General features: G+C 37.6%; 1 long non-coding RNA gene and 1 pseudogene across 3 annotated transcripts; one reads left to right on the forward strand and one right to left on the reverse strand.

Moving 5' to 3' along the window:
- On the reverse strand, positions 7,558-9,893 carry LOC104731783 (annotated as a pseudogene).
- On the forward strand, positions 16,577-18,425 carry LOC104731784. 3 transcript variants are annotated; one of them, XR_758649.1, is made up of 8 exons: positions 16,577-16,858; positions 16,941-17,113; positions 17,213-17,259; positions 17,360-17,463; positions 17,565-17,658; positions 17,731-17,821; positions 18,050-18,153; positions 18,257-18,425. It is a non-coding gene; the product is annotated as an uncharacterized LOC104731784 (long non-coding RNA). The 3 variants fall into 3 exon arrangements; XR_758650.1 differs by having other exon boundaries at positions 17,761-17,821; XR_758648.1 differs by having other exon boundaries at positions 17,565-17,821.

The following is a 21,744-nucleotide window of genomic DNA, read 5'->3' on the forward strand; positions in this document are numbered from 1 at the left end:
TTTTCCTGATAAAACCTTTTGATGAGCAAAATTATTTCTTGCAAAGAGATTTGATTTAATAATTTTGTGAACAATCTAAACCTGTTTTTAAAGCTGATTTTTGACCTAAAATTTTACAAAGAGATTTGAATTTTCTGGTTTTTAATTTAGATATTATTATTTGCAGTGAGAACTGATTTAATTTACAATATTGTTTAGAGTTCTAGATCTGTTCTTAATTGCTTGAATCCTAATTTATTGATTGATTTAATATTTCATAATTTCCTGAGAAATTCCCTAAGCCTAGCTTTTTGATCTTCTGAATTTTCACAGCTTTTATTTAATATTTTGCATTGTTTATTTTAATTCAATTTAATTTGTTTAGCATAATTGAAAAACTCTATAATTTATTGTGTAGTTTTGAGTCCTTGTGGAATTCGACCCCTAAGTACTGCAGTGATCTCTTAATTTGAGAGAGTAGCTCTAGGGATTACTTTGAGCAAATCTGGTGTCATTGAGGAAGATGAAGAAGATGATGTGGTGATGGAAACCAAGGACGTAGATGAGAAAGTGAATTCTGATTCAGATGGAGAAGAGGCTGATTTGTCAGTAGAAGATCAGATAGAGCTTCTCATCAAGATGGTGGTACAGAAGACTCAAGACAACACACAGTTAACTTCTGAGAGAGATACTTTACAGCTTCATGTTGCAATGATCTCTAAAGAATTAAGTGAAGAAAAGGCAAAGACTCTGCGACTTGAGAAGCAGTTAGAAGAACAGTTGAAGAATATCAGAATGCTGAATAAAGGAACCAAAGATCTGGATACACTGCTTAGCACTGGAAGATCCAGCAATCTGAAATGGGGTCTGGATTATCAAGGAACAAACACCAACCCAACCACTCAATTTGTCAAAGGAGTGGAGTCTGAGCCCGAGCTGAAGGAGAGGAAGTTCCCTCGAACGACTAGAATGTATGATCAGGTTCCTGTGAAGCAGAATTCAAGAAACCCAAGGATGGTGGTGTTTCCTGAAGTGAATACTAGGCCGCCATATGCCTCGAGTGGGTTTTGGCAGACGGCTGAAAGACCTGTTCAGCGTAGTAGAAGGAGAGGATGTTGGTACTGTGGGCATCTAACTCACTACAACGCCCAGTGTTATCAGTTCCAGAATCGTGTGTCTAGCCTGATGCAACGCGGTGAGTTTTATCCAGCTGTAAGAAGAAACACACAGGGATATGTCAGGAAAGATGATCTCTACTGTCATGTGGCTTTCACAGCAGAAAAAACAGAGGTTGATCAGGCCAAGTGGTATTTTGACAGTGGATGCTCCAGGCATATGACAGGTGCCCTTGATAATCTATCACATCTAGAAGGTGTTGCTGGAGGAAGAGTTACTTTTGGTGATGGAGGAAAGGGTACAATCCGAGGAAAAGGTACAACTGGCGGTGATTCTCAACCACATCTTAAGGATGTCTTCTTGGTCGAAGGGTTGAAGGCAAATCTGATAAGTATCAGCCAGTTGTGTGATGAAGGTCTGGATGTCACATTCACCAAGAAGGGGTGCAAGGCTGTTGATCAACAAGGGTCAGTACGACTCAGAGGCAGGAGATCTGGTAACAACTGTTACATGTGGAAATCATCAATGCAGTGTTTTAACACGACTGCTGAGTTGGACACAGAGCTGTGGCACCAGAAACTTGGTCATCTCAATATTCGCACAATGATGAAATTGGCTAATCAAGATGTTGTGCGTGGAATTCCTAAGCTGAAAGGTGATCCACATTTCATATGTGGTCTTTGCAACAAAGGCAAGCAGGTCGTCTCATGGGCCAGTGATAGATATTCGCACTAGTCATGCACTCGAGTTGGTACATATGGATCTGATGGGTCCAATTCAAGTTCAGAGCATTTCTGGGCGACGGTTCATCTTTGTCATGGTGGACGATTTCACTTGCTACACCTGGGTGTGATTTCTTCGTGAAAAAGCTGATGCTCTTGAATGCTTTCGCATTCTTGCCCTGCAGATTAAAAGTGAAAAATGTTCCATCCAAGCTATTAGGAGTGATCATGGAGGAGAGTTTCAGAATGACAAGTTTGATCAATTCTGCGGGCATCAGGGCATTGTTCATCAGTACTCTGCTCGAAGAACCCCAGAGCATAATGGTGTTGTCGAACGAAAGAACAGAACACTGCAAGAGATGGCGCGAGCTATGCTGCATGGGAATCAAGTGCCACATCGGTTTTGGGATGAAGCTGTCAACACTGCTTGTTACATTATCAATCGTGTGTATGTCCGACCAGGGACCAGCAAGACTCCCTTTGAGTTATGGAAAGGAAAGTCTCCAACTGTAAGCTACTTTCATGTGTTTGGCTGTCTATGCTACATTCTGAATGACAATGATTAGTTGGGTAAATTTGACTCAAAGAGTGATGAAGGGATCTTTCTTGGTTACTCAGGACACATCACTGCCTTCCGTGATTACAACAAACGCACAAGATCAGTTCACGAAACGGTAAATGTTGTTTTTGATGATACTTCTTTTCAACGAGTTGATATGGTGCATGTTCTCTCTGCCAAGGATCTGGTAACTGATGATGAGAAGTCTGAGCAAGCCTCTGGAGTCTTAGTGATCATGCCAGCCCTGGATTGTCAACAGATGAGCTTCCTCCATCTTCTCAAGTTCATCGGAATCACTCCTCAGGCGATGTTATCGGTGCGATTCAGGGGGATAGAGTTACCAGGGGCAAACAGATTGACTTTGCTCAACTGGCTGGAAAGAAACAGAAGACTGTAGTTCCAGACACTGTCTCTCAGGACTCTGAGATCGTTCAATTTGCCTGTTTTGTTTCCACTATGGAACCAAAGAATCACAAAGAGGCTCTTCGGGATGAGTTCTGGGTTGCTGCAATGCAAGATGAGCTGGAACAATTTGAGCGCAGCATTGTGTGGGAACTCACTAAACGGCCGGCTAATGTCAATGTAGTGGGAACGAAGTGGATCTTCAAGAATAAGAGTGATGCCAATGGATGTATTGTGAGTAACAAAGCGAGACTTGTGGCTCAAGGTTACTCTCAAGTCGAAAGAGTTGACTTTGATGAGACCTTTGCTCCAGTAGCAAGGCTAGAATCCATCAGGTTCATGTTCGGTATGTCATGTGCTCTCAAGTTCACATTACATCAGATGGATGTTAAAAGTGCATTTCTGAATGGGATTTTACAAGAAGAAGTGTTTGTAGAACAACCAAAAGGCTTTGAGAATCCACAACATCCTGAGCATGTGTACCGTCTGAAGAAAGCGCTATATGGTCTCAAGCAGGCTCCGAGAGCATGGTATGAGAGGTTAACTAAGTTTCTTCTGGATCAAGGATATGTTCGTAGAAGTGTAGACAAGACATTGTTTGTTCTCAACAGCAACAATGCATTGATGTTTGTTCAGATCTATGTGGACGACATCATTTTTGGTTCTACCTGTCAATCTCTGGTGCAAAGGTTTGTGAAAAACATGTCACAGGAGTTTGAGATGAGTATGGTGGGAGAGCTGAAATACTTCCTGGGTTTGCAAGTAGAACAATCAGCTGATGGGATCTTTGTGTCTCAAAGCACCTATGCCAAAAAATTGGTACAGCGGTTTGGTTTAGGGAAGAGTAAAGAAGCTAAGGTACCTATGGGAGTCAATGACAAGCTTTCAAAGGATGAGGAAGGAGAGGATGTGGATGAACGACTATATAGAGGTATGATTGGAAGCTTGCTCTACCTGACAGCGAGTAGGCCTGACATTTGTCTGTCAGTGGGGATATGCGCACGGTACCAGGCCAAGCCCAAGATGTCCCACTTACTAGCAGTCAAGAAGATCATCAAATACGTCAAGGGGACAGTGAACTTTGGTATTTCCTTCACCAAGGATACCAACACCAGTCTGAGCGGATGCTGCGATGCTGATTGGGCAGGTTCTGTGGATGATCGTCGAAGTACAAGTGGGGGATGCTTCTTTATGGGCAACAACCTAATTTCATGGCACAGCAAGAAGCAGAACAGTGTCTCACTATCAACCGCTGAGGCTGAATACATTACTTTAGGCAGCTGTTGTGCACAGCTCCTGTGGATGTGTCAAATGTCCTCTGACTATGGTATGGATTCTGATACTCTGTTAATTCCTTGTGATAATTTGAGTGCAATAAACATCTCTAAGAATCCTGTTCAGCATTCTAGAACAAAACACATAGATATTAGACACCACTTTGTTCGTGAACTTGTTGAGGCGAAACTGATTGAGATAGACCATGTGAGCACTGATTTTCAGCTGGCTGATTTGTTTACTAAGCCTTTGGACTTCAACAGATTCATAAATCTGAGGAAGTCTATTGGTGTCTGTGAACTCTAACTATTTCTCTGAGTTGTGTTGGTCTAAAGCAGAAACTGGAGCTACAACAGATCATAGAAATCCTAGAATATATAGAAGATCAACATCTGAAAGAGTGTGGGAAATAGCTGCCTGTCATGCCGGTCTGGCCAGCCTGTTAAACGTTGTCATGATTTAAGGACGTCAAAGAGCTGTGAAGAGACATGCACAGTCATTCTAAGGTTTAATAACCTAAGGAATGATGAGTTCCGAATCAGTGGCTGACACAATTAAATGATGTCACTGAAGCTCAAGATGCTGAAGCAGTCATCATAAGGCTGTTTGGAGAAATAAAATAAAAAAACAAAAAAAAAATTTGTGTGCTCTTCAAAGAGATGAACTCCAGCTGCTTTAACATGTTGGGATGGACTGAAGGCTAAAGGCATGCCAGTGTGAAAGACTACCCACATGCAACAGTCCTCTGATCTTCGCCAATTCAAGAGGTTGTGATAGTTTCTAGTGAAGGTTCTGAACAAGTGGCTGATACGACAAAGGTCTGGTTAGTGTTCTGATTTCTGCACTGTTTAATATTTAAAATAAAATAAAATAATAATATTGATGCTCATGTGTGTTTATTCTCGGTCTGGGTCCCTCAGAATCTATCATTAGTGGCTGTGTGTATCTGTGTGTTTGATTCATGAATCTGTTAAATTGGGTTGTAAAAGAGGAAGAATGAGATTTATTAATGCACTGGTATTAATTGTGATTGAATGAATTAACGATTGAATGCAGTCAAATGAGGAAATAGATGTGGTGTACACGGATGTTTAATTGAGTGGTTTCAGGAAATCTTTAATTCTTTGGGCTGAGTTTGTGCAGCCCATTGAGACTCACGGATGTGTATAAAAAGGAGCGGCTAGGGTTTTGGCGTTTTCCTCATCACCTCTGCGATTTCAATCCTGTGTCGATTAAACTTCTGCTCAAATCTCTCTCTTCTCTTGTCGATTAACCCTCTAACCATCATGAAGTCCATCTTTAGTGGTTTCCACTATGACTCCAGCTCAGATGAGGAGCTCAACACTCCACCGTGTTCGTTGCCTCCGCCAACTCCACATGTTCCGATCGATCCTGCGACTGCCATGGTGGTTTACCAGCCTCGCGAGGAGTCTGTCACTGCATCTCCGACTCAGGTGGATCAGAATCCCTCGCCTTCTCACGGGAATCAAGAGACCTGCGACTCCTCGTCTTCTGCGCCAAGAGAGGTGACTTCTCGATTTCCGGTGGTAGATCTTACCGGTGATGTGCCTGTACCTGTTCTGCCATCTCAGGGAGTCTCATCCCGTCTACGCAAAAGACAACCGCCTGCTGATCTCGACAGTCATGACTCCAAGCGCCCATCTCTTCACAGAGATAAGGGCACATCCACCGCATCTGGAGGAGCTTCGTCAAAGGACTTCGATGCCAAACGGTTCATCTCCTCATAAGTTGTTCGACGATATGGGTTCTTTGCCTCTCGAACGCTCGCTCCAGAGGTCTGTTATCCACTAGATGCTGCAGACAAGGCTAGGGAGTTCATAGACAAAGCTGGGCTGCTTAAAACCGTTACTCAGATTGGCTCGTACGACTCAGAGGTGGTCTATGAATTCTAGGCGAATCTCCCAACGGTTAAAATTGAGGGGGAGTCTGTCGACGTGCTTGTCCGAGACTGGGTCTATGAGTTCTCTCCAAGCCGTATCAATGCCCTGTTTGGTCTGAGGTCTGTGGATGTGCGTGAATAGAGATTGCAGACAACTGCAATTCTGGAGGAGGATCTGGCTCTGTTTCTCTCTGATGGAAGGGTCAAATCCTGCAAGCAGCTGGTGTCCACTGCAATCAAGAACCCAGTGATCAAGGATCTGCATCGGATCTGCTATAGCAACTGGTCTCCCACGGTGAACACGGGGTACATCTCGACGAATAGGACTCTGGTGATCTACATGATCATGCATGGGATTTCGTTCAATTTTGGACGGATGATCTACGACTGCAAGCTCAGTCTGGCTTCCGGTTGCCGTTTCCCAGTCTCATCTATCAGTTGCTGACTTCTCAGAGACCTGTCCCTAGTTTGTCATCAAAAGATGCAAAAAAGACAAAGGGGAAGAAGACAGCATCCGTCCCTGTTGAACCTGTTTCTCCAAAAGGGTCATCTGCAGAGCGCAAAGCCATCCGGTTGGCAATCAAGATCCTGCAAGATGCCTTGGAAGCTGGTAAGTAGTTTCTCACTTTGATGTTCGCTCAAATTTCTGGTTTAGTTTCTTGGTATTTTTGACTAAACTGTGCCAAACAAGCAAGGGGAGATGAGTCTGATTTAGAGGCCTGAGGGGGAGATTAAGCTATGGGGGAGCAGTTGTTTTTGTTGCTCACAGTTTTTGTTGATTTTATATGTGTTTCTCCCCTGTTAAAACTTGAGACTTGTTTTATTTTATTTATGTTTTGGTTTTGAACAATTTATTTTAACAAGTCCTTATCGGTTAACCGTCTTGTGTTGATTGCTGGAATATTTTGCTAGTACGGTTGTGTTTTGTCTTGGCTGTGTTGTTTGTGCATTTTCAGGTTTGATGTTGTGGTTGCTTGTGTGGCAAGATTCAGTCAAAAAGGGGGAGATTGAAAGTGCATCAGAGCTCTGAAGGTGACAAGAGCTTGTGAAGTGTCTCAGAGTGCTGATATGCTGACGTGGCAGAAGAGCTGACGTGGAGAAAGTTTATGGGATGCCGTGACAAGAAGCGTGAGAAGGAAGGAAGAAGAGGATCAAGATATACACGAAGATATTGAGAGTATATTTGATCGAGAGAGATAAGGTAGGATATTTCTTAGGATAAGGAATATTTCCTTTTAGTTAGGGATTCACAAAGATCTAGGTTAGAGATCGTTTGTGTAGGGTATAAAGAGACGAGGGCTAGCCGCAAAAAGAGGTAGCACTCGTGGGATAAAAGTTGTGAGATTTGTAAACCTTCAAACAATCAAAAAGAGCTTGGAAGAGAGTAGGCTTAGGTNATATATATATATATATATATATATATATATATATATTCCTTACATGTTTTGTCTTTGAATCTATCCCAGATGCTTTAGTTTACATGGTTTTCTATTATTTGTTATTGATATTGCCTCAGCTTTCTTAATCAACCCTGTTCATCATCTAACTATGGAAAACATGTGTTTGGCATACATTATATAACCAACATTTATAACATTATAAAATATACTTTAAACAGATTTTTAATTAAAAAAAAATTTAGACACCCAAAGATGACTAATGAGAAGACAAAAATTAAAAACAAAGATGTGAAGAGATTAGTATTATTTTTCATATTATTAAAAGATAGAGACACTCATTTGAGGATATGCAATGGCCATGCTCTAATGACAATCATGAGCACAATACCAAAAATTACCAAGAGCAAGCAAGCCTGCATGAAAGAAACAATGGAAAGAAGAAGTTAATAGGTTGATCTGATTCTCCAAAAACCCATTCATGATATGTAAGAAAAGTTTGAATATTATACCAGTGAAGAATATGATCGTTGAGTCATAAAGGCTCTAGCGAGCTGGGATTTTCCTTGCAGCATGAAAGTTAAGGATGCGAGTATTAATCTCATCTATGAAAAGAAAGTGTTAGAACGAGGATACGAGGACATAAGTAAGCGTATTGGGATGACATGATTTAGAATCAGTTTTACCAATCACGGCTTCTTCATCTTGTACCAACACTGCCATGTCTTTGAAGATTTCGTGCACCTCGTCAATTTCCTGCTGCATTTCTTGTATTGTTTGCTCTCTTTTCTCAAAAAAAGCGTCATTATACGCAATCTCATTGTCCAAAAGTGCAAGTTCTTTTCTGTAACAAGAGCAACAACAAACCAATTAGTAGATGCGTCATGAATCCGAACAAACATGGAGACTTTTGTCTGTACAAAACTTACCTTTTTGATTCTAAAAGAAGAGCCTGCTGCTCTGGATCCTTCTCAGCATTCACATCTATGAAAAGAAAGTGTTAGAACGAGAATACAAGGAGATAAGTAAGCGTTTTGGTATGACAGGATTTAGAATCAGTTTTACCAATCACGGCTTCTTCTTTGTGTACCAACACTCCCATGTCTTTGAAGAATTCATGCACCTCGCCAATTTTCTGCTGCATTGCTTGTATCTTTTGCTCTCTTTCCTCAATAAAAGCCTCATTATACGCAATCTCAATGTCCAAAAGTGCAAGTTCTTGTCTGTAACAAGAGCAACAACAAACCAATTAGTAGATGCGTCATGAATCCGAACAAAGATGGAGATTTTTGTCTGTGCAAAACTTACCTTTTTGATTCCAGAAGAAGAGCCAGCTGCTCCGGATCCTTCTCAGCATTCACAGATGCCTCACTGGCTGTATAGCTAATCTCACCAAGGCCAAGTAATCAATACACCAAAACCACAAAATAAACATGAAAACATTTTCAAAACTCTTGAATGAGCATTATCAAACCTTGAGGGAAGAGATGCTCTNAGTTCTTTTCTGTAACAAGAGCAACAACAAACCAATTAGTAGATGCGTCATGAATCCGAACAAAGATGGAGACTTTTGTCTGTACAAAACTTACTTTTTTGATTCCAAAAGAAGATCCAGATCCTTCTCAGCATTCACAGCTGCCTCACTGGCTGTATAGCTAATCTCACCCAAGGCCAAGTAATCAATACACCAAAACCACACAAAATAAACATGAAAACATTTTCAAACTCTTGAATGAGCATTATCAAACCTTGAGGGAAGAGATGCTCTTTCAGCAGCTAGACGCTGAGCCTTGAGAAACTCTTGCAATACAGCTTGAAAGTCTTTTGCAAGCTTAGCATCCACAATCTTCTTCCTTTGCTAACCCACCACCAATATATATACATATAAACAAAACCATCAAATTCCCTATTAAATGAAGAGATGAACAAATAATCATTTTTTAATCAGAATCACTCACATCAACACCACTCTGATGATCAGTTTCCCTAGCTTGTTTAAGTTTAGCTGACGTATCTTTCACAAGCTGTCCGATATGTAATATCGTCTTGTTCCTAACACACACACACACACATCACAAACCAAGCAAATTGAACCATTTACAACTACTGATATTAAGAAACCATTTTACATTCCAAGAACCTTATAAACCCAGAAAAAGGAGAAAACATTTGAGAAGTACTTAGTACTTACAGCTTGTCACGAAGCTCAGGGGTGTCTTTAGGAGTACCAAGAGTGTTGACAAGACGATGGAACGTAGAAACACATGTATTGATCTTAAAGACACCTGCAGCAACAGCTTGAGTCGTATCTTGTCGACCACCACCAACACCACCTTTGAAGCTCATTAAAGAAGCTAATGATGTTTTTCTTCCCGCCTTTAAATCCTTAAAACTCATCCTTTTTTGTATCTCTCTCTCTCTCTCTTGCCTCGAAAACCCCACCACCACAGTAACGAAGATTGAGGACGTGACTCAGAATCTCCGGTGGGTTCTGTTTCTATCTCTCTCTGGGAAAGAACTGAGAGAAAACGTGAAATGTCACATATAAAAAGCCTGTAGCACCTTTTCATTTTGGGAAAGATATCATTTAATACATTGACTTTGAGATTTAGTCCAAATATATCATTTAATACATTGACTTTGAGATTTAGTCAAGAAAAAACCATGAATTTTAAATTTTGTTGACTAACCATTTAAAATATTAAATATTATTGACTAAAACCTTGAATGGTTGGTTGGTATGCTCTAGACCGGACTAAAATCGGACCAGTCCGCTATTTTTCTATCATTCACGCACTTGTTTGAAAAACTCCATACTAATGTCGGACCAAGTGCAGACCAAAAAAATACATGTTAGTATGGAGTGAACAGTAACTCCATCCTGAACTGAGAGAAAACGTGAACGGCGGAGAAAGAGAGTTTGAGAGAAACGTGAAATGTCACATTACCTGTAATGAAGGAGAAGAAAAAAATAAAATAAAAGGTCAAAAAACAATCTTTTCATTTCGGAAAAATATCATTTGATACATTAACTTTCAGGTTTAGGCCAGAAATCCATGAACTTCCAGCCAGAAAACCATGAACTTCCATTTAGTACATCAAATTTTGTTGACTAGCCATTTAAAACACCAAATATCATTGACCAAGGCAAAATACACATGTTGTTAAATTAAGATAACTAAGCAAATAACAACGGTTGCTTTCCCATTTAACGGCATATTATTTTTGGTTTCATCAACAATATTTGGTGTTTCAAATGGCTAGTCAACAAAAATTAATGTATTAAATAGCCTCCCACAAAGTTCATAATTTTTTTAGCCTAAATTTGAAAGTTCATGTATTAAACTAAAATTAGATAATTTAATAATTTTGTGTGCTCAGCAAGACAAAAAGACTCTTAATGGAATTATGCATACGTAAAAAAAGAATGCATTTTGATTATTTCTTTTAGTTTACATTACTCAACATTATTTGCTTTATACATGTATAATGTAAAATCAAGCTTAATTTGACTGTTATACAGTTTAATGTTATTTGTACATGTGCAACAAATATTTTTTGCAGTAATATTTTTGGCTAGAATTGAAAAATATGTATTACTAGATAAGGGCATGCACGATGTGCGAGTTTCAAAATTGTAGAAGAAAATAAATCCTAAATCTTAAAAAAAATTGAAAATATAAAAAGAAATTTTATTTCCTGAATTAAATATATAAATAATTTTAGTTAGAGAAAAAATCATATTTGTATTTACCTTTATACATTTATTTATATTTATATGTTTTAAATATATTATTAAAAATTATTACAATAATTTAAAGCTAAATTATGTCCCACCAAATTTTTTGCCAAATACTTATCATTACGAATATTATTATTGTCAAATTTTAAAAATGTTACACAACTTATTTACAAAATAGTTTACATGCAAAAAGTTTATCAAACCAACATCTAATTAGTAAGCATGTACAATTTTACTCTATGTTTTACCATTAAAAATATGTTCTTACACCCAAAATTATTTTATTGTTAAAGTATGATCTTTATCACCACCTATAAGATATCTTCTGAAGAAATTAAATAAATTTTATGTTGCTTTACTTTCATTTTGGCATAATTATCTTTTATCTTATAAAGCACAAGTCACCTGTCTAGTAAAATTGTGCCAAATCAGTTATTTTAAAAAGATTTGTTAATCTAGTGGCCACAAAAATTAACTCAACAAAACAAGTTAGCTACTTCACACAAACACCACGAAAAAAAAACACTTCACGAGAGATGGCGATGGCGATAGCGATTTTTTGGGTTCTGGTCTGAGATGGGTATTAACGGCGGCTCGGGGAGAGGGACGAGAGATGGTTTGTCGGTTGCTCTTCGTGGGTGTAGATATCGGGATGGATTTGGTTTCCCATTTTCGATACTGAATCGACGAGGTAATTTAATTTCAGCTCTGGCCCCATGTGGGGGATCTGCGGAATCGTGGGTTTTGGAGATCAGGATTCAGTGTGAGATTAGGATTCATGGGGAGAGGAGTACGATTTTGTGGTTATTTTGTCCCACTGGTGGGATCTGCGTTAATGATCGAGGAGATTTGAGGTTTCCTTTTCTGAGGGTTCAGGTCATTACGCATCTCATCTTGATCCTGTGGATCAATGAGATTTCTGTTATCATGGTTGACGGCGGTGGATTGCAAGATGGGGATTGGGGTTCTTTTATTGGGTTTATGGATCTTCGGACAGGGGATCTGCAATTTCCTTTGATTCCAGCGGTGACAGTGCTGTTTCAGGGGGATCAGGCAGCTAGTTTGTGGGGACTGAGGGATTTCGTACCCCAGATTGTGGTGGATACGATTTGGTTGGATATTGCTTTGGTTTTTTCGGGATTTGAATGGCGATTTAATGGGCATATCGGGTGTGAGATTGGAAAGAGTGGGATTTGGTTTCAATCAGTTTCGGGTAAGCAAATATCCCCTTTATTGCTGTTATGCGATTTGGTGGATGGGGTGAGGATTCTCTGTTTAATGGCGTTAGTGTCTCCCGATTCAGGTCTTTGGGTATTTAAATAGCTTCTTGGAATGTACGGTTTTATCATCGAGCTTTCTTCATCCTGTTTCGGTATATCAATTTTCAGTCGAGGGTTTTTCGTTTCCAAGTTCTTCGTTTGGTGTTCTTCTCTTTGGTCTCAGGGTTCTTTTGGTGTGTCGGTTATTGTCAGGGTTACCATGGCACAGTTGAATCTCAACAAGGGTAAGGCGGCTTTGGTTCGAACAGAAACGGTGAGAATTTCTGATTCTATGATGGCGCATCGTATTCAACAGTTCTCTCTCACTCTCATTGGGAGATTGATGAATCCATCTGTTCAACGCATGGAATCTTTGGTGGCTAATTTGCCAAAGATTTGGAAACTCGAGGAGAGGGTTGAAGGTGCAGACTTGGGTCAAGATACGTTTTAGTTTAATTTTCAAACGGAGGAGGATCTGCAAGGTGTGTTGAGGAACGGTCCTTACCACTTTGATAATTGGATGTTATCGTTGGTTCGCTGGGAGCCTATTATTTCAGATACCTATCCTTCTGCCATCAATTTCTGGGTTAAAGCTTCGGGAATTCCTATGCATCTTTGGGAGGTTGCAACCCTTGAGGCCATTGATAAGAAGATAGGTATTCTTCGTGAGGTAGATGAGGAAACTGGTAGTTTACTGGTGACTATCAATGGTTTTAATCCTCTTATCTTTCACCTGGTGGTTCCGTTTAATACTGGTGATGAGGTGGTGGCCTCGCTAGAGTATGAGAAGTTGTTGGGTTTTTGCAGCCATTGATGATGTGAAACTCTGTCCCGAGCTAAGAAAAAGTGAGGGGGGTCGCGGTCAGGGAGAGGTGGGTGATAGGAGGGGTGGTCCGTGGAAACAATCCTTGTTAAAACCGAATGCTCAACATTTTGAGGGTGGTTGGGAAAAACCAAGAAAGTTTGCTAAGCGATCTCTGGATTTTAATTCAGAATCAAACCGAGATAGGGATAACCAGCAAATGCGTATGGGTGAGAGCTCAAAGAGTGCTTTTAGTTATCAGGCTAAGAATCAGGGTGATCAGCAAAGAAGCTATGGGAGATATCCAAAATATTTTCAGAATCTTTTTCAAAATTCGGATGTCCGAGGTGTTTCAGAGATGTTACAGGAGATCACCTCTTTAATTTCAGAAGCTATGAACAGAGATCTAATTCGGGATATCTCTGAAGCGGAATTTCGGAAAGCCCTGTTTGCTATGCATCCGGAGAAAACTCCAGGACCTGACGGCATGACGGCTTTGTTTTTCCAACGATTTTGGTCCTCCTTAAAAGGGGATTTAGTGGCTCTGGTTAGAGAATTTTTCCGATCAGGTAGTTTTGACCCACGTTTGAATGAGACGAATATTTGTCTTATTCCTAAAATTGATCGGCCACAGCGGATGGCGGAATTTAGGCCTATAAGCCTTTGTAATGTGAGTTATAAAATTATTTCTAAGGTCCTGTGCTTTCGGCTTAAACGGTTCCTCCCATCCCTGGTTTCTGAGACTCAGTCAGCTTTTGTTTCGGGTCGCTTGATTACAGATAATATTTTGGTTGCGCAGGAAATGTTTCATGGGTTGAAAACTAATCAAAGGTGTAAGTCGGAGTTTCTGGCCTTCAAAACGGATATGAGTAATGCTTATGATCGTGTGGAATGGGATTTTTTTAGAAGCGGTTATGGTTAAGTTAGGGTTTGATAGGAAATGGATTTCCTGGATCATGTGGTGTGTTTCCTCGGTATCATATCAAGTTCTTTTCAATGGTCAACCCCGGGGTTTTATTAAACCACGGAGAGGTTTACGTCAGGGGGATCCTTTGTCACCGTATTTGTTCATACTTTGCACGGAGGTTCTGATAGCGAATATGAAAAAGGCGGAACAGGAAAAGAAAGTAACGGGCATCTCAATAGCTCGCGATAGTCCTACCATTTCACATTTGTTATTTGCTGATGACAGCTTGTTTTTCTATAAAGCAGAGGCGGCTGAATGTCAGACGGTCATGGATATTATCAGAAATTATGGCAAAGCCTCAGGGCAAGAGGTAAATTTAGAGAAGTCTTCTATAATGTTTGGCAAGAAGGTTCCTTCTGAAAGAAGGGATCAGTTGAAGTCGGTTATTGGTATCTCTAAAGAGGGGGGTATGGGCTCGTATTTGGGCATTCCTGAAAGTCTCCAAGGATCAAAAACGAAGGTTTTTGGTTATGTCAAAGATCGGTTGGATGACCGAGTTAATGGTTGGAATGCAAAGCTCTTATCGAAAGGTGGTAAGGAGATTATGATTAAATCAGTGGCGCTGGCACTTCCTAACCATGTGATGTCCTGCTATAAATTACCGCAGGAGTTGACATCTAAATTAACGGGTGCTATTTCCACCTTTTGGTGGAAATCCAATGATAGGACTCGTGGTCTACATTGGGTGGCCTGGGATAAATTATGTAAGGATAAGTGTGAAGGGGGTCTAGGCTTCAGAGCCCTGGAACAATTTAATGATGCTATGTTAGCGAAACAGTATTGGCGGTTAATTCAACATCCGACGTCCTTAATGGCTCGGGTGTTGAAGGGCAGATATTTTAGAAATAAACACCCTCTTATGGCCAAAAAACCATATAATCCCTCCTTCGCTTGGAGGAGTATTTTTTCAACTAAGGAATTGGTGGAACATGGAGCGCGGTGGGCGGTAGGTTCGGGTTGTTCTATTTCGGTTTGGCGTGATCCATGGGTACCAGATATTCAACTACGTCCATCAAATGGTCGGGGAAGACACTGGTTACCGAGCTTGATGGTGAATCATTTAATTAATCCTGTTATAAAGGATTGACACTTGCCTACTTTGGAGGAGTTTCTAGATCCGGGGGATATACAGATTATTCGGAGTATGGCGGTCAGTAAAGTCCAGCATCCGGATCGTTTAGTATGGCACTTTACCAAGTCAGGGAAGTATACGGTTAAATCAGGATATCGGCTAGCCAGAGAATTATTGACGGATGTCGAATACGGGCCGATTTGTATGGCCCTTAGGGCCCAATCGTGGAAACTTGACGTTACCCCGAAGGTCCAACATTTTTTCTGGCAGATTGCTTTGGGCACTCTCCCAGTGTTGGAACGGCTTGCGTATAGGGGTGTCCGGTGTGATACTCTCTGCAAACGATGTGAGTCTGCACCAGAGACGATTAACCATGCTCTTTTTGACTGTCCTCGTTCGCGCGATGTTTGGGGTTTGTCGCCGGTTTTGGTAGTTCCTGATGGTTTTCCATATGCTTCAATCTATGCAAATTTAGATTTTATTTTCTGGTGGGCAGCTTCCCAGTCAGGGGATCCTGATGTAGCTATCCGCCTTCCCTAGATACTTTGGTCACTATGGAAAGACAGGAATAAAAAAGTATTTCAGGGGTTAGAGGCAGAGCCGATGGAGATTTTACTTCAGGCGAATAATGATAGGCTATTGTGGGAAGAAACCAAATCTTACTCAGATAGCTATTTACATACTACGCCTCTGCTGGAGGACCGGGGGGTGTTTCCTCGTTGTCAGATTGATGGCTCATGGAAGGGTTCATATCCTCTGCAGGGACTGGTGTGGTGGTGTTGTAGTGATGAAAATTCGTCGTTTCTTCTGGGAGCACGGAGCCAAAGGCGCGGGTCCACATCCTTACATGCAGAGCTACAAGCCTTGATTTGGGCTATGGAGTCACTATTGGCGGCGGCAGTGGATTATCAGAGTTTCGAGACAGATTGTGCAGAACTGGTGGCGATGGTGGAGATGCCTGACGATTGGCCAGCTTTTTCGAATCTGTTGGAGGAGTTTTTGGTGCTCATATCATGCTTCCCCTCCTTCTCCCTGACCAGGATCACTAGAGAGCTCAATGTACGGACAGATTGTCTAGCCAATTTCTTTTGTAAACTCTTATCCTCCGGTTTGGGCAACTAATTTTGGAGTTTTATTTTAATTTAATTAATGTTTGGTTGAAAAAAAAAAGATTTGTTATAAAAAAACCAAAATCATAATTAAAAAAAAAAAAGCGATCGTGGGATAGATAATTCTGTTAAACAAAACTAACAATGTCGTTCACCATTTTGGCTAATTGGGTTTATGGCTTATTTACAATATATGAAGCCCACAAAGAAGCCCATCAAAAATACTTTGAATAACCCTAACCGAAGCATAAAAACACGTGTGGTTCACCTTTTCATCTTCCTTTCCTCTGCTCGACAAGAAGCAACTGCAAAACACACAAACACAACTGAAAATCATTCCTAATTTCACTCCCACTAACAGACCACGTTATTGGTGGTTACAGCAATTCTCATCTTCTATATAAATGTTCTTCAACATTCTCTAAACGCAAAAAAATGCACCTGAAAACATCTTTTATTTTCAATTACCAATGTCCCACCAGATCCATATGTTCTGTTAGAAATCCCTTTCAACTTCACAAAGGTAAATTCCTTTGAAAACATCAATTCTCACGGAGGTAAGTTCCTTTTTTTTTTTTTTTTTCATATTCGTTACTTTTTTTCTTCAACGCATATTAATTCTGATTTCTATTGTTTCAGTTGCAACATGCCTCTCGAGTTTACTCATCTCTCTAATCTAAATTCTTAAAAAGAGAATAGAAGATCAGACTTCTAATAGCCAGGACATGGAATATCAGAGCTCTAAAAGCCTCTATTTGCTTCTCGATTCTAAAAAAGGCTAGGCTGTGATCAAACAAATCCAAGGAATCCAAGTAAGTACTAATTGTTTTCGATAATAACCACTCAATATGATTTCGTTTGCAATTTTGGCTTCAGTCCCTCATATTAATTAATCTATTCCTCTGATTCAGGCTTACGTTTGTGTACAAACAAGCCACGAGAGTGTTTTCGAGATAACGTGAGTAGTATATTTATCTACTTCCACTGAACTTTTTACTTGGGCATTACTTTTTCTTTACTACTTACTGATTTTGGGAATTGGATTTTTGAATGTGCAGAACAAATGTGCCTTACATCAGCAAATTTGGTAAAAATCCAGTTACAAGAGCATCATTGGAAGGAGAAGATTTGATTCCTCTCATCTTTCACATGTACTATGAAGGTTCCTTCTTTCTCTTGCTTTATCTATCTACTTATATGATTCGTTGTGATTTTTTATCCTTGAGATGAGCCTGAAACAAATCTGTTTTGCTGTCCTTATAGGAGAGTATCACTGTCCTATTCTGCAACAAAAGTCTTCACTGAATTTACAAATATAGTTGCCGTGAAGACTACCGGAAATGTGTTATGCTACGAGGTTTGTGTTTTTTGCACTTTTTATAGTCAAAAGTCATCTTTCTTTCTTTTATTTTTGCATATATAAATTTAGGCAATCAAAGAATTAAATATCAATATTAAGAATTGGAAGGAGCATTTAACAGAAGAACCGTTCACAAGAGTACACCCTATAACGATTTTAGGTATTTGACTTCTTTCTCTTTCCTTGATACTTTGCAATGAGTATATTATGTGTGATCTTAAAAATGGCCTCAAGATCGATGATGAAAGTTTGATATCCCTATATTATTGTGCTTTGAGTTTCTGTTTACTAACTATTTGTGAAATAGCCTGATAGAAAACTTTGTCCCTATCCTAATTTAGAACCACTTAATTGATTGATGATCAATTTTTTTTCTCTATTTTTGCAGAGTGGAGTAAATGGGTGACACGGAAACCAACTAGAGTCTTAGCTTTCATGTATAAAGCCAGAGAAATTCTTCAAGTTGATTGTTGTAATTTATAAGTGTTTGTGGTATAACATCAAAAACTCATTTCAGTTTTTCTTTTTTGTTCGGATTTTCTAATGAACTCTCATTTGCATAAGTTAAGTTCTCATTAACCAATCATTTTTGCAGGTTGTAGCAAATTCAAGAGTAAAAAAGTATGCCTAATTCAACAAGCTTTGTTTTTATGATAAATTTAAACAAATTTTATTTCACTTTATCTTTGACTTGCATCATATTGATATATCCATGTCTCTGAAGATTAATTCTTAATCCACAAAAGAGAACTTTAAGAGGTGTTTACAACAATTCTCATGCTCGATGCTTTTTTGGTATAGTAGACATAGTTACTTCCAAGTTTCCTTAATAGTTCAGTTATAATGAGGCATTTGTTTTTCAAAGAACTAATAAACGTCTGTTCAACTGCTTGGTGTCTACGATCTTGACAGGATTCCAAGCAAAAAAAACATAAAAGAAACTAATCAAATCTTGGAAGAAGCATGTGTTATTTAAAAATTACAATAGACTTAAAGAAGAAATTCGGGAATACATACATATTGTTTTTTATTATTATGTTTTTGAACCGTTCTAGATTTTTACATACATACATATATTTGGCTGTATTTTAAGTTTATAGACTTTGATCTAAGTTTATAGTAATAATAATAATAATAATATAAAATATTAAGAAAAGCCAACAGTAACCATGCGTAGTAACAAAAACAAAACTGATTAAAGTTTAACCAAATAATTTTGCTTGCTATGTCACAATTTTATCAAAAACAATATTTAGTAGCAAATAATTAAGAATATATTATATGATTTCAGCAGTTTAAAAACCGTGCGTATGCATGGGCCAAATACTAGTAGAATAATATTTGATTAGTGAAAAGGCAGATTACATATTATATATATATATATGTTAAAAAATAAGTATATTAAAAACTAGTATAATTGTAAAGTTTTATTAGTTGTGTTGATAAAGAAATATTTTCATATATTTATAAATTTTAAATACTCAAATTGATCTAAGTAATTTTTGTTGACATATATATTTCTAAATCAAAAAAGTGCTCAACTGTTTAATCATAAATATATACCATAACGAAAAACTATTATCATCTAATTTGATTTTCCTATAACATAATTTATAAAAGAATAGGGTTAGTAGGTGCACAAAAAAAAAGAATAGGGTTAGTTATTCTTTTTTCTTAAAAATAACACTTCAAAAAAGGTAAATTATTAACAAAAATCTCTAACAGTTTTAATTAAATATAGCATAAAACCATTTGTTGAAACTTAGAATCTATGTTAATTATACTCTTTTTATTAATTAAAAAAAAATTCAAAACATAGAATAGAATTATTTTTTGTCTAGTGCGGAATTGTAAATAACGCTGGATAATAGCTATCTTTAAAAACTAACTGCGGTCCACTAAATTTTGTTCACCCTCAAAAAATGCATACAATGTTTTCTTCTTTTTTGTAGAATACCGCATATCAGGTGAAATCACGTGAATGGTAACATAGACCCATTTTTAAAAACAAATCTTCAAATACGCTTTTTATAAGGTTACCATTCACTGCCTAAAATTGTTTTGTGACATAATTTCTTTAACCATGATTTTATGTTTGGATGAACAACTGGTGAAAATTATCTACTCTATACAATGATTTTATGATCAACCTAATAAAAGTTGAGAAACTGAGAAAAAGTTAATATAACATAATAAAAAATAAAAATTTGAAAATTATAATCACGATGGTATATATAAGTCTTAGATAATTCAAATATATAAAATAGAAACTTTATAAACAATCCAAACATGACATATGTCATAATCACGTTAAGGATCGACGACCTATTTACTCCTCAGAAGTATCATATTGTACCAAAACTACTTAAAACTATGACCTCGTCTCAAATATTCTCGAATAGTAAATTCTCAACTTATTTCTATCTGAATCAAAAGTTCTCATATATTTCTCCATATACCTGGGTTTAAACGATTTACAAACCAAATCCGATAGAAAACCACATAAATCCGGTTCTAACCCAATTTTAAAATGGTTTACCATTCCAACTTCTGAAATTTGAAAACCGCTTCTCAATTACTCGATCAAGCAGCTCTTTTTCAGTACCGGAATCATCAACATTATTCAGAAGAGAAAACTCTAAATTTTAACCAGAAACATCAATCACCGACTAATCTTCCAAACTTATAATGCTACTAATTGTAGAAACACTTTTGGAACCTCCATCAGTGTTTCCATCCTCGATTAAATTAGCGGGATTTATATACTTTGATTCCATTTCATTGCATCCAATAGCTTCCATTGAAGAACTTGCACGAATCAAAGACACACACAATAGATCAGCAAAATTATATTGGGAAAAAAAAATCAAAGATCAAAGCTTTCGATATAAACACATAATTTTTTTGAAGGAAAAAAAACCCTCTTTAGCGGAGAAAAAATAAATATATAATTTTTTTTATCAAAATTTGAGCCACAACAGGCCGGCCCATTAGCCAAATCCCTACATTTGTAGAGAGCGGAACTCGATCCCTGCTGTGATGGTGCCCTCTACAGTTGGACTTACCAATAGTCACTGCACTGGTCACTTCACAAACATAATTTTTATGTATATATAATATTATTTTCTTAATTAGGTTTCCTATTATGTATCAAAACTAATAATTCTTTTTAACAGAACTATTTATTGATTAATAATAATATACATGCTTAATGAATTTTTTTATATATACATGTCAAAATCTAATTAAGAAAAATGTATAATATAATTAGCGTACAATGAAAAATATATTAGTTTTGTTAATTTTCCTTTTTGATTTAGGAAAATTTTTAAGATATAAACATATAAATTTTATGTAGATTTAATGTTATTTTTTTAATTAGCTGTTTGAAAAATAAATAATTGTTTGACACATGTCAACATCTCATCTGTATAATTGACACGTGTCATGATCATGTTAATGGCTAACTTTGAAAACCCAACTTTATATAATAAGATTTGTTTACATCAATTGAGTTGAAGATATTTTAAACTTAACAAATTTTCATGAATTATATTCATGACGTAGATATTATTTATACTTAAACTGTATAATCTACTATTTATGTAATTAAAATACATTCTTATATCTTCTATATTATTTAAGAGGTGATTTGTTAAAGTTGTTGATGTAATATTATTTTATGTTTTCCAAAAGCAAAAAAAATGTTTAAAAATAATATTTACTTCTGTGAAATAATATTGTCTATTAACAAAGAAAAATAATATACATGTGATAGAAATTCCATAATTACATTTTTATGGACACTAGGTATAGTAACCCATGCTACAACACAGAAAAAAAAAATTATATAAAACTTAAATTCATAAAAGTAAGTTAGAATTTTATTATTTCAAATACATAAATTAAGTATTTGTACAATATTGGTATTAAATCCAAATATCATATTTCAGTTTGGTTTTAGTTTGGATTTTTGTGTGTATATAAGTTAGATGTACCTACTTTAGAACGGAAAATACGTCCCCTCATGTCCCATATGTACTATCCCATTCCGTCTTGTTCCATGTATCGTTTCATTTCGTC

The sequence above is a fragment of the Camelina sativa genome, chromosome 12, assembly GCF_000633955.1.
Source record: "Camelina sativa cultivar DH55 chromosome 12, Cs, whole genome shotgun sequence".
Taxonomy (NCBI): domain Eukaryota; kingdom Viridiplantae; phylum Streptophyta; class Magnoliopsida; order Brassicales; family Brassicaceae; genus Camelina; species Camelina sativa.